The sequence below is a fragment of the Peromyscus leucopus genome, chromosome 6, assembly GCF_004664715.2.
Source record: "Peromyscus leucopus breed LL Stock chromosome 6, UCI_PerLeu_2.1, whole genome shotgun sequence".
Taxonomy (NCBI): Eukaryota; Metazoa; Chordata; class Mammalia; order Rodentia; family Cricetidae; genus Peromyscus; species Peromyscus leucopus.
The window spans coordinates 59369393-59383144 of NC_051068.1; the positions used below are offsets into that span (position 1 = coordinate 59369393).

General features: G+C 40.2%; 1 long non-coding RNA gene across 1 annotated transcript; it reads right to left on the bottom strand.

Moving 5' to 3' along the window:
• Nucleotides 1-617: 617 nt before the first annotated feature.
• LOC114700499 lies at nucleotides 618-10848 on the bottom strand. The gene is made up of 2 exons (XR_003735698.1): nucleotides 9883-10848; nucleotides 618-872 (listed from the first exon to the last, which is right to left on the bottom strand). It is a non-coding gene; the product is annotated as an uncharacterized LOC114700499 (long non-coding RNA).
• Between the last annotated feature and the right edge of the window lie 2904 nt (nucleotides 10849-13752).

Here is a 13752-nt window from a genome sequence, read left to right on the forward strand (position 1 = left end):
ATAAATGAAAAGTAGCTCATCGAGAGCCTGAGGCTTTTACACAACACCTGCTAGGGGATTAATTGTTTGATTGATTATTGATTGATTGGAGGGCAAGAGTAGGAGTAATAATAAATAATGAAGCAGCCATTCTCACTAAACTTAAGAGTTACAGTATAATATGATTTCAATGAAGCTGCTCTTACGACATCTTAAAGGACATCTTTGGGTATTTTTCTTCACAGTTGATCCTACAATTTTAGGATTCAAAAGTTTCTCCAGACTTAAGTTTTTAATATTTCCTCTGTTAACTCATCAATTCATATATTCATTCATCCATTCATTCATTCATTCATTCACTCACCAAGAAGTATTCAATGCTATCCATTGGAACTAACTTAGCAGTGCCAATGCTATGTTGCAAAGTAAAGTTGAGAAGGACATAGCAGTCCAGCTCATCGGCCCAGGTTCTCACAGGACCACTTTCATATTATTGTTTGAAAACAGATAAATAACAGTGCCTTGTCTCTTTGCTAAGGTCAAGTGTAGTGTCTATTCTTATCAGCTTAACAAATACATTAATCTTCTGAAAAAAAATTGCTATTGATTTAAACATGAGTGGCTTCAAAAATCTTGGATAAAGCTTCATTTTCCTAATGTAAAAACACTAAGAAATTGAATGGGTTCTATGTAAATTCTCCCAACTTCAGAAGGATGGACAAACACAGACTTGCAGGCATTCTTTACTCCTCACTTGTATCTCCTTCACAGAAAGTTCTCAGCATCCTTGGCTCCTTCCGTGACTTCATCTCTCCTGGGAAAGCCTCATGTTGCCACCAGCCACTCAAATCCTTCGTAGCTTAGTATAAATAATAAATTGTTTAGTGTGTCTCCTGAATGATAGAGTGAATACAGCCATTCTTGTAGATCATATGTAGTTGTTTTTAGTAACTCCTTTATCTTGTTTTTAGTTTCAAATGTAAATCTATAGATCTGACTATATTAGATACTCCATATGAGCTAGAATTCACACATTTGATTCATTTTTCTATAACTGGAAGATTTAACCCATATATATATATATATCATATATCATTGTACTTCGCTCATATTTGTTCCTTATTACCTCCTACCTCCCACTGATTTCTTTTGATACCCTGAAACAGTCTCCCCTCTGCTTTCACATAAAACATTTTTTTTAAAAAGTCTAGATTCCACATACCAGAAAAACATGTAATGTTTCTCCTTCTCTATTTTATTCTCTATTTGTGTCCCACACATGGATCAAAGTGTCTTAAACATATAGTAAGTGCCAGGAATGATGAGAAGGACAGGTTGGATGTTAGTAATAAAAGGCTTTGTTCAAATACAACATTTTTTAAAAAATTTCTTTGTCTCCTTATTTTATTTTTATAAAGTTTATTATAAAAATTAACGCACACATGCACACACACTCACCCCATAATTAAACAGACCCACACATCTATACATCTCAATAAACTTCTATACAGTTAGAATAGTCATTTGAAACAGAAGCTAATTGTTTCTCTAGGTTTGTAACTTGGTCCCAAATTTGAAATTTTGACTTCATTCCTCTTGGATAAAAACTCGGAATGATGTTGCTGAGTTGTAAGCAATTCTACCCTTAATTTCTTGGGGAATCTCCATACAGTTGCTATAGCGACTCCAATTTCTACTCATCCTCACCAACAATTGTTAATTTTTTCTATTTGAAAAATAATCACCCTAACAAGCATGATGTGATATCTCATTATATATAGTTTTATTCATATTTCCCCTGACAAATAATGACACAAATTTTAAATACACTTTTAAAATACCAGTTTCATGATAGGTCTCCTTACAGACTAACTGAATCTTGTCTTTGAGATGTTCATAGAAACAGAGCTTGTGAATAGACAGCTGAACCCTTAGCAAATCCTTTTAGAATTTCTCTGTCAATCAGATAGGCAGAGTATAAGAATTATCCAAACACAAGTGATGTTGTCTATTGAATGCCAACACCACCAGACTGCAAAGTGCTTAAAGGAGTTATAGAGAATATCCTTGTATGGTGTATGAGGATCTTCTGGAGAGGACTGATATGTGAGACAGTAACTAAGAAGATAAAATCACCCTAAATATTGCAGTGCCATCCAGGATGGGGCACACAGAGCTCCACTCTATCTGAGCTGCCTTGCTACTGCTGCTACAATCACCCATGGACATGCCAGCTTCCTGAGCTTTTCAACATGGACTCACACCAGGGCCTTTAGCCTCCGACTGAGCCTGCATCATTGATCCCTCTTTCTCCAAGGATTCCAGCATAGTAGACTCCACACTTAACAGTTTCTTTAACTTCCAAGCATCCAGATGGCCACCGTGGGCTCTGGGTTCCAACTGTACAAACCAATCCAATAGCTCCATTTTTTAGAGAATATCATGTAAAAAGTAAGCACTGGGTCATCAAAGTCTATCCTGAGAGGCATCTCAGTATTATACAAATCCACTGCCAAGAAAATGCTATAGATTAGTCCAAATGTGGTAATACGGTACCTCAAAGTCAGCCATGGTGGCATGCTCCTTTGATCCCAACACTTGGGAGGCTGAAGTAAGGCAATTGCTCTAAGTTCCAGGCCATTCCTGAATACATAGCAACACAGTGAGTTCAAAGCCACCATTTCAAAACCCAAAGAAAAAGAATGCCACTTCAGCCCCATCTAGAAGATTCTTTTAAGTTTCAAGAGATTGTTCAGAAGGGCAAGGCATACATTAGTTGTCTACATCACTTAGTAGAGCTGAACTCTTAAGAGATGTACTCTAGGATGACCGAGCCAAGGCATCATGTCCCTGGGGCTAATCTGACATGTTTATTCATTAATTCAACAGAAGTTCTTGGTTTTTCTGAAAAATTATTTTGAATTTTGCCTTCTGGGAACCTGCTGTGTAGGAGGAAGCAACAGCTTGTGAATAGGCTAGCATGTGTTGCAAAGAACTATGGTCATTGAAATATCAGTCCTTGGTGATAGCCAAGGGCAACACGTCGAAATTAAAGACGCCAAACATCTCTCCAGAAGGTGGTGTTTAAGTGGCTGTACATTGCAGATCTGTTGATTTAGAAATCTCCAGATTTGATGGAATTTTCTGTCTTTTTTGTCCCTCCTTCCTTTCTTTAAAACCTTTTAGAACATTCAGTGTGTGTGTGTGTGTGTGTGTGTGTGTGTGTGTGTGTGTGTGTGTGTGTGTGTGTTTGGTTCCACCAGGTAGATTCCTGGGGATTGAGCTCAGGTTATGTATGGCACCACAAGAAACAAGCAAACGAGCACACCACACACACTCCCCCTGTCTTCTCTCTCCCTCCCTTCTCCCCTTTTCTCTCTCCTCTCCCACACCAGTAGCAATACACAGTGAGTGCCATGAGCAAGTGACTTTGCCTCCTTACTGTGAAAGGCAATTAGGAAGGATTGAAGGGCTTTGGCTACAATATGAGAGGGTTTTCAAAAACACCTGTTTTGAATATAAACAATTTGCCTTTTGATTGCTTTGCATCTCCTGATAGTTAGGACATCTGTACTAGGAAGTGTGGCAACCAATAGAGAGAGTTTAGATGATCATAAAGTGCCATCACTCATCCCAATGGCTCCCTCATAACTCAGGGGGCTTAAGCAGTAGGAAATCTGGACTCTTGCATTCAGACTTCACAAATCATGTTTATTAGTAAGGCTATTAAAGATCATTGAAGGCTCCCATTTTGGAGAAAAATATTTTTCCTTGGCACCAAGAACCCAAGGCTGTGACTTGTGATCAGTCTGGCACAGGACATCAAAAATCCTGCCCAGAACATTTCTCACATCTTTTCTTGAAATGTTGCACTTAATAGGAACCATGGTGCCTCCCTTTCAAATTTGAAGCAATGGCCTGCCAAGAAATCCTCATAAATTTATGAGTAATGTGTGAGAGCAGAGAGGAAGCCTCAGCACTCAGTATGGCCTTTGTGAGTAGGAAATCAGGCAATCAGCACTCATGAAATGACTGTGTAAGAGCAAAATTAACCACTTGGGAAATATGGACTGAGGTTCCTTAGCCAAGACCCACCATTAGGGCTAATTCAATACCCATGCGACTTCCAGAACCCCCAAGTGGATCTAAAGCAAACCCAGTGTTTTCAAGTGTTCACTTACCGCTGCTCCCAACAATGAGTTTTAAATGGTTTGCAATCCCTGAGCTGTTCAGCTCTGCAATGTGACCCAGCTTAATCACCATTCACTTTACTAAAAAATAATGCAATAAAGGCTAAGGGTGAGAGCAGTGTAGATTGCACAGTTTCTGACTATTACTGCTAGAGTAATTAGTGGGGGTTCCAGTCCCTCACAATAAGTGGTTCTGTGACAAGAGGACACACTCCCAGGAGCATGCTTCTGGACCACCAACAGCTATCTATGACTTGGGATTTAGTTACACCTTGGTCTTCAAAATGCATTTAAAATGGGTAATTTCCAAGTTAATCAAATGGGGTGGATTCCATCCCTTTGGGCAATTTAAGACTATAAATTTGTAGGCCTGTACTTTAATGTTCTCTTGCGTTAGCTGACAGGCAGATGGAGGGCTGAAAAAAAACCCACTAGTTTGTAATGAACCAGTAATGCAAAAGTATGCTGAAGAAACATAGATTTTTCTATAAAATATATAACTTCAAACTTTAGCATTGTTATCATTTGTCTAAAACATAAAATACTTTTCTCCTTTATTTTTTGTTTTATACTGGGATAATGAATAAAATTCATTGACACTAATGGCTTTCTGGCTTTTATTTAATTTCTAGGGTAAATTATTCATCATAAAAACAAATATAGAGATAATAGATGTATCCTATTACACATAAATTTGAAATGCTACTTTTGCTAAGAGGAATATATAATTCTTCTGAAAATATTACAGTCTCAAAATATGTAGTTACAAAGCAACTTATTTTTAATGAATTGGGTACATTATACAAGTTAAAGTACTGTCTAAATATGAATGGGTACATTTATCTTAGCCTAAGCGGGGAAACCCGGTCAGGGAATCCATGAGCAGCACTTTTGAGTGGCTGCTGCCGTATGCTTTGGAGACAATCCAGCTCACATATCAACTATGTAACCAGAAAAGCTAAAATAGCCCAGTCTGGGTTCCTTCATCTTAAAAATCAGGCAACAGTTCCTTCTTAGAAGGTTTGTAATGATTAAGTACATTTTTTTTTAAAAGATTGCAACTCAGAGAATTTTCTACATGGTAATTTCCCAATCACTGGCCCTTTAATGGATTGGAGACCAGCAAGAGTAGAACTGCAGAAGCCAATCAAAAAGCCAAGTTGGCAGTTCAGTGGAGAGCTGAGGATAGTCTGAGTTAGGGAAAGAGGGGAAATGAAGAGCTACAGATGTACTTGAGAGAGATGTATGAGTTTACAGGACTCAAAGTTTATTTGGACATGGGCTTCACTACTAAGGGTCTGTAATACTATAAAACAGTCCCTGGTCTCTTTATTTTCCTTCATTTTAGATGTTTATTTCATGCTTAAATTTTTTTTCTAACCCTTAGTAACTACCTCCCCCACCTTTACTTTTAGCTGAAGACCTTGTTGCTGAGTCACAAAGGAAATAGAAGCAATCAGAAAAAAAAAGTCTGAACTGCTCAGCTACACCTGCCTACTCACCCCCTTCGTCTGTACCCACATTCTCCATCATCCTGCTGTTACTGTGGTTACTACACAGGCCATCTCCAGCTGGGCCTTCAACACTGCACTTACCTCCTTCCTGTCAACTAGCGCCTCATTCTCACTAGTATGTGAAGATGGTACTTTTTTTTGCCTACTTAAAAACAAAATAAAACAAAACAAACAAATACACACACAAACAAGAACAACAACAAAAATCTTGTGGCCTCATTTTTCCCCATAGCTAACATTCTACTTTGTGATTTGCTTGGTTTCAAATGAAACTTCCAGGAGTTTTGATGGAACTCCTATTCATTTAGTATACCTACTCCAATCAGACATGCACCAAACTATAAAATACCATAACCAGAAAGCTTACTTAGGTATAGGTGTGAATATTAGGCTGAGAACATGAGAAAGATCTTCAAGCAAGGTCATCACAAGGGAACTCACAGAAACAACTAACCTGACTCATAGGAACTCACAGACTCTGAACGCACAGCCAGGGAACCCACATGAGACGGCCCTAGGTCCTCTACATATGTGTGACTGTTGTGTAACTTGGTCTATCTTTGGGACTCCTAACAGTTGGATCAGGGTTTGTCCCTAAAACTTTGGCTGGCTTTTGGGAACCTATTTTGCATACTGGGTTGCTTCTCCCAGCCTTAATACAAAAGGAGGAGCTTAGTCCTACCTCAACTTGATTTGCCATGCTTTGTTAACACCCATGGAGGCCTGCCCCTTTCAGAATAGAAACAGAGCAGTGGATGGTAAGGGACAGAGCAGTGGATGGTAAGGGCCAGGAGGAGAACAGGGAGGGGAAACTGTGGTGGGGAGGTAAAATAAATGAAAAAAAAAATAATATAAAAAAATGTGAAACCCTTAGTCATAATAGATCACACAAACTGCTGTTTCAAAAAAGCAATCTAAGCTTTTCCTGCAGATTGGCTCTGATTGACTTGCTATATAATATAGTTGCAAGCTGTTTATTGGGGAGATGAACATTGGTGTGAAAATTATAACCACTATTGTTTTCTTTATGCCAGGCTTATGCTAGGCCTTTCTGACCATCTCAGAAAGCCAAGCACTAACAACTAGTTGTGCCGGGCGGTGGTGGCACACAACTTTAGTCCCAGCACTCGGGAGGCAGAGGCAAGGAAAGGCGCAAAGCTACACAGAGAAACTCTGTCTCGAAAAACTAAAAAAAAAAAAAAAAAAAAAAAAAAACACCAACTAGTTGCATCAGGGTTATTTGTGAAGGAAACATACATGCCCCCATCCTTTTAGAATCAGCACAAATATAAAAAGCAATAAATATAACATCAGTCATTTTAAAAGGGAAATTCAGAACCTATGGATTGGGTTTGGGGATTTAGCTCAGTGGTAGAGCACTTGCCTAGCAAGCACAAGGCCCTGGGTTCAGTCTTCAGCTCTGGAAAAAAAAAAAGAACCTTTGGATTGAAGAGTGAAGAGAAGGGGGTTAGAACAACTGATTTCCTATTACTGTTTGTCTTAATCAGAATGTGTCTCATACTCTAACAGATGAAGGCCGACCACAGTATAGTGCATGAAGTTAATGAAAAGAGACTGATTACAACTAAATAAGTTTTGAGATCAGAGTTATAAATGTCACATAAATAAATATGCCAGAAGAACATACTTTATCTGGGAAATAATGATTTTAATGAAACAAATAAGCGGTAAAAACAGCCTTACTTGTTTGCGATGATAGGTCCTATCAATAGATACACTTCCATTTTACTAGGGATTCAAATATCTGCTTGTAAATCAAATATAAATCAAAAGTGATGACTTTGTTAAAGGGATTTGGAGTGCATTGCTCTTCAAGAAAATGAAATTATTCGGAATATACCACAACTGCCTTCTGTTGGATTAAAAACAGTATTGTTATTTTGAGTTGGAATAATAGCAAGGCCTCAGTGTGAAAAAAACTGAAATGTTTATATATCATTTAAAAATAACATTTAATACAGTAAGCCAGGTTTTGGATGAAGCAACAAATGTATGCTAGAAAATGTTCTATTAAAATAATGAGTTTTCCTCTGAGCTCTGTACAGTGACAGTACCAATATCTTTGGCCATTTAAACAAGTAGTTAATATATTCATTTGGGTTGACAAAACATTGGTTTTCTTCTGTGTTGAGATCAAATGGGCACACAGAACACACTAAGGACAATAATGAAAACCATCCAAAAATAACCAATTTAAAATTTTGTATTCCTCATGAAACAGCCCAATAATATCTGCATGCTGTCATCCGAATGCTTGTTTGTGGTCCCTCCCCCAACCATGCCACTTAAACACTGAGACTCTAACCCCCAAGGTGATGGTTTTAGGAATGGGGCTATCTGAAATACAACTAGGTATTGAGAGTAAAGGCCTCAAGGCCCTTTGAGAATAAGTGTTATGAAGGAGCCTGAGGGAGTTTGTATCCCGCTTTGAGGATGGGGTGAAAAGACATTGTACACATGGAATAGCCCTGTCTAGACACCAAGACTGTGGGTGCTTTTGTCTCTGACTTCCAGCCCATAGGACTGTGATATATCAGTATTCACTGGGTTATAAGCCACCATCTCATGGTTATTTCATGACAGCAGCCCCTCAAATCTAAGACACTATGCGTATCTTGACCACAATGTGCACACTATTCAGCGACTGTCTGTTTAGGGCTGCACCAGCCCATATTTGAAGAAATTAACAACCCCTGGCTGTCCAGCACTAGAAACAAAACTAACCCAAGCTGAAATATTGCTGGGAACAAAAACAGACACATCAAATTTTTGAAGACATTATCATAAGAAGAATGCAAAATATCTCACTAAAGATTTCTGGAGTTCTAACCAGACTGCAGAGAGCAAGAAAGAACATCCCTCCCACTACTAGAACAAAATAGGTGTTGGAATAAGTTCAAATTGATGAGTCGACTTACACTCAGGGAACTGGGGCTGCAGAGCCAAACTAATCAGAAGAAAGAGCCTGTGAGGAGAGAAAGGACTGAGCTCTTTCTCAGGAGATACCCCAACAAGCAGCAGCCAGCTGACTTAAGCTGAGAATATGATGAAGATTCTGTATTGGCTGGCAGAGAAATTCAGAATTCATGAGGGTTTCAAAAATATTACAGCCCCCAGGTTCTCAAAAAAGTACTGTGGAGCGAGAAGAAAATGCTCATTTAAGTAGAAACCCAAGAACAGGAGAGCAATCCCCCTGCAGGAAGGCTAAGGAGCAAGAAGCATTTGTGAGATGGTATTGTGTTTTCCGAAATATTGTGCACCCTAACAAACTTATCTGGGGTCAGAGACAGAACAGCCACAATATTAAACATAGAGGATAGGCAGTGGTAGCACACACCTTTAATCCTAGCATTCCAGAGGCAGAAATCCATCTGTTCAAGGATACAGCCAAGCATGGCAACTCACGCCTTTAATCCCAGAAAGCGAACCTTTAATCCCAGGGAGTGAGGCAGAAAGCAGAAAGCTATATAAGGTGTGAGGATGAGAAACTGGAAGCATTTGGCTGGTTAAGCTTTTAGCTGGTTAAGCTTCAGGCTTTCGAGCAGCAGTTCAGCTGAGAGTCATTGGGATGAGGCTTCCAGTCTGAGGAAACAAGGCCAGCTGAGAAGTTGGTCAGGTGAGGTTAGCTGTGGCTTGTTCTGTCTCTCTGATCTTCCAGTGTTCACCCCAATAACTGGCCTCAGTTTTGATTTAATTAGTAAGACCTTTTAAGATTCCTGCTACACATTTGAGTCCTCTTCTAAGGTTTCAGTTAGAGAAGTAGCATATGGCAGGGAGGGACACAAACACTTTCATCCTTAGAAGGGCTGGTGAGGGAAGAAAACTGACTCCTGAAGAGGGAACAGGAGTACATGGTAGGATTAAACAGCCAGGAAAGGGTCAGAAGAACTAGGAGGGCCTCATCTGACCGCCAGAAATGTGGTGCCTGCCTACACTAAAACACACCATCATATCTCTTCACCAACATGATGTTGATGGAAAGAGATTTCCTTTGGGCATGACATGGCTGTTGGCCATCACTGAGTACAGGTTGCTATGATAACCTAAGGAATGTTTAGTCTCTTTAGTTCATGACAACGAAGCAAGCAGAACAATTCAGTGAGAGGTAGGTCTGTAGTGATGGCAATAGACTGTTAACACCCCCTAGTTAAAGGAAGGGGGTGCTAGGGGACTCTCACCTGGGATCTTAGGCATTTCTCCCTCTAGCCACCAAGCTGCATATGTGAGGTACTGGAGAATGTAGGAGATGGAATGTTAACTGAAGGTAAGAGTCTGTGATACAGCTTTTATGATGTCACCACTCATTATGGGTGACAGAGTAGGGACTTTCAGTGATTCACCATAAATTACTTCTCCTTTGCTCCTTCTGCTTACAGCCCAATAAACTCACTGGATTATCAAAATAATCTGAGTGGAATCAATGCCTTGGTCTGTCTTCGATGTCCTAGCTAAGATAAACAAACCTTTGTTCACATATCCTCAGAAAAAAAATACAACAAATAAGCAAACCAGCTTTAGGTAACAGTAGTATTCACAATGATATTCTCTGCTGAATAACTTAGGAGAAAACACCTAAGGCTGAAGACACAAAGACACGGATGTGGTAAGGAAGTCAATCCCTTTTCTAAATATGAGATATCACTGTAAGAATTCAAAGGGGGCACTGAGCTCAATCATAAAGACAGGCTTAAAGTTTTGTCCAAATTCTACACTCATATAAAGGTCTAGTAGCTAGGAAGGTATACCATTTCCAGAACAAATTGTATATATCACCCAAGAAGCTTAACAACTATCAAAATCAATCAGATACGGCACACTTACTGAATTTACAAATAGCTATTAGTCATGTAGTCCAGATCCTAGTGGACACAGTAATCAACATACAAGATCAATTGAGAAATTTAATCAGAGACAAAAAAAGTAAGAGGTGATCAAGTGAGAATTGTAGAAAAATTTAAAGGAGGGATAGGACATGGGTTGGAGAGATACCTTAGTGGTTAATAGCACTTGTTGATCTTGAAGAGGACTCAGGTTCAGTTCCCAGCACCCACATGGGGATTCATAACCATCCCTAATTATAGTCCCTATAGATGGGATCCAATGCCCTCTTCTTGCCTCCATAGGCTCTGCACACACATGGTCCACTTACATGCATACAGGCAACACACACATATAAAATAAATCTTTCTAAAGAATTAATGAGTACTCACAAATGTCCATGAGTAAACTCAACTCTTCCAAAGAAGAAATAGGTGAACTTGAAGATAGGCCAGTAGAAATTGATCTACCTGAAAGAACTTAACTTACCCTGAAACTGATCCATATGTCCTGGGCCACAATCAGTACCATACACACATAATTAGACCCACAAGGAAAAGAGAGATCTTTGCAGAAAAAAACTCATTTTAAAATAGCATAAAAGTAAGAGCTAATTTTTTTTTTTAAGATTAAGGGCCCATAACAAAGAACAGGTCTCCAGACTCCAGAAAACACCAAGCAGAAAATTATCAAGGACAAAAGAGATTCACCTCCATGAGTACACTGTTGAAAATCAAACTCCAAGAGAAAAGCTCAGTGATGCACAGATGTCACAGCCACGTCACACTCAGAACAGCAAAGCTGAAAACTGAAATAGATTTGGCTTCTGTGGCTACGACGTAGAGAAGAACAACAGCTGCATCCAGCTGGGGCTCAAGAGCCTGGTGAGCAAGGGCACCCTGGTGCACACCAAGGGCACCAGCGCCTCTGGCTCCTTCAAGCTCAACAAGAAGGCGGCTTCCGGCGAGGTCAAGCCCAAAGCCAAGAAGACAGGAGCTGCCAAGGCCAAGAATCCTACAGCCAAAGCCTTCTTGAGCACGGCCAGGGACACGCTGCTGCGCTCCTTAGAGCTATAGGTCAGAAACATAGAAAGGTGAGCATGAGAAAGAAGAGAAACTGCTTAAAGGAGCAAGGAAGGGGGCTGAATAGATACACAATACATGTGATAAAAGCAGATGAAGAAAACGATATTGGGATGCCAGGCAGAAGGAAGCGGGCAGAGGGGTATGCTTTAGGGCAATGAGTAAGGGGACAATGAGAATGAAGTATATTGACACACACGCATAAAAATATCATAATGAGAGGGCTCAGATATAGTTCAGTTGGAAGCAAGTCTGCCTATAATAAATGAATTCCCAGGCTTATGCTCCAGCCTGTATAAACCCAGTATGAAGACACATGCCTGTAATCTCAGAACTGAAGAGGTAGAGTCAAGAGGATCAGAAGGTCAAGGTCATCCTTTGCTACAAAGTGAATTTAAGGTTAGTCCAACTTGCCTGAACCCATGTGTAAAAACAAAATAATAACGTTTATAAAAAGAAAATGTCATAATGAACCCCATTACTTTGCATACCAACCTTTAAAAAATCAATTAAAATATATAAAAATGAATTTTTTCATTTTATATATTTTTTAAAAATTTATTTTAAAATATAATTTAGTTCTACATATCAACCACAGATTCCCTTGTTCTCCCCCCTCCCAACACCCTCTGTTTCCCCCAGCCCACACCCCATTCCCACCTCCTCCAGGGCAAAGCCTCCCCCAGGACTGAGATCAACCTGGTAGACTCAGTCCAGGCAGGTCCAGTCCCCTCCTCCAGGCTGAGCCAAGCGTCCCTGCATAAGTCCCAGTCTCAAACAGCCAAATCATGCAATGAGCACAGGACCTGGTACCACTGCCTGGATGCCTCCCAAACAGATCAAGCCAATCAACTGTCTCACCTATTCAGAGGGCCTGATCTAGTTGGGGGCCCCTCAGCCATTGGTTCATAGTTCATGTATTTCCATTTGTTTGGTTTTGTCCCTGTGCTTTATCCAACCTTGGTCTCAACAATTCTCGCTCATATAAACCCTCCTCTTTCCCGCTAATTGGACTCCTGGAGCTCCACCCAGGGCCTAGCCATGGATCTCTACATCCAGTTCCCTCAGTCATTGGATGGGGTTTCTAGCATGACAATTAGGGTGTTTGGCCATCCTATCACCAGAGTAGATCAGTTCGGGCTGTCTCTCAAACATTGCCAGCAGTCTATTGTGGGGGTATCTTTGTGGATTTCTGTGGGACTCTCTAGCATTTTGCTTCTTCCTATTCTCATGTGGTCTTCATTTAACATGGTCCCCTCCTATTCCTTGTTCTCCCTCTCTGTTCTTGATCCAGCTGGGATCTCCCCATTCCCCAAGCTCTCTTTCCCTTGACCTTCTCCCTTCATTACCCCCACTCATGTCCAGGCTGTTCATGTAGATCTCATCCATTTCTCCGTCATTGGGCAATCCTCGTGTCTTTCTTGGGGTCCTGTTATCCAGGTAGCCTCCCTGGTGATGTGAGTAGCAGTCCAGTCATCCTTGTTCCACATTTAGTATCCTCCTATGAGTGAGTATATACCATGTTTGTCTTTCTGAGTCTGGGTTACCTCACTCAGGATGATTTTTTTTAGATCCATCCATTTGCCTGCAAACCTCATGATGTCATTGTTCTTCTCTGCTGAGTAGTATTCCATTGTGTATATGTGCCACATTTTATTTATCCATTCTTCAGTTGAGGGGCATCTCGGTTGTTTCCAGGTTTTGGCTATTACAAACAATGCTGATATGAACATAGCTGAGCAAGTGCCCTTGTGGTATGATTGAGCATTCCTTGGGTAGATGCCCAAGAGTGGTATAGCTGGATCTTGTGGGAGATTGATTCCCAGTTTTCTAAGAAGCATATTGATTTCCAAAGTGGTTGCACAAGCTTGTATTCCCACCAGCAGTGGAAGAGAGTTTCCCTAGCTCCACATCCTCTCCAGCAAAAGGTGTCTTCAGTGTTTTTGATCTTAGCCATTCTGACAGGCGTAAGGTGGTAATCTCAGAGTTGTTTTGATTTGCATTTCCCTAATAATTAGGGATGTTGAGCAATTCCTTAAATGTCTTTCAGCCATTTGAGTTTCCTCTGTTGAGAATTCTGTTTATTTCTATAGCCCATTTCTTAATTGGACTGTTGGGCATTTTGATGTCTAATTTCTTGAGTTCCTT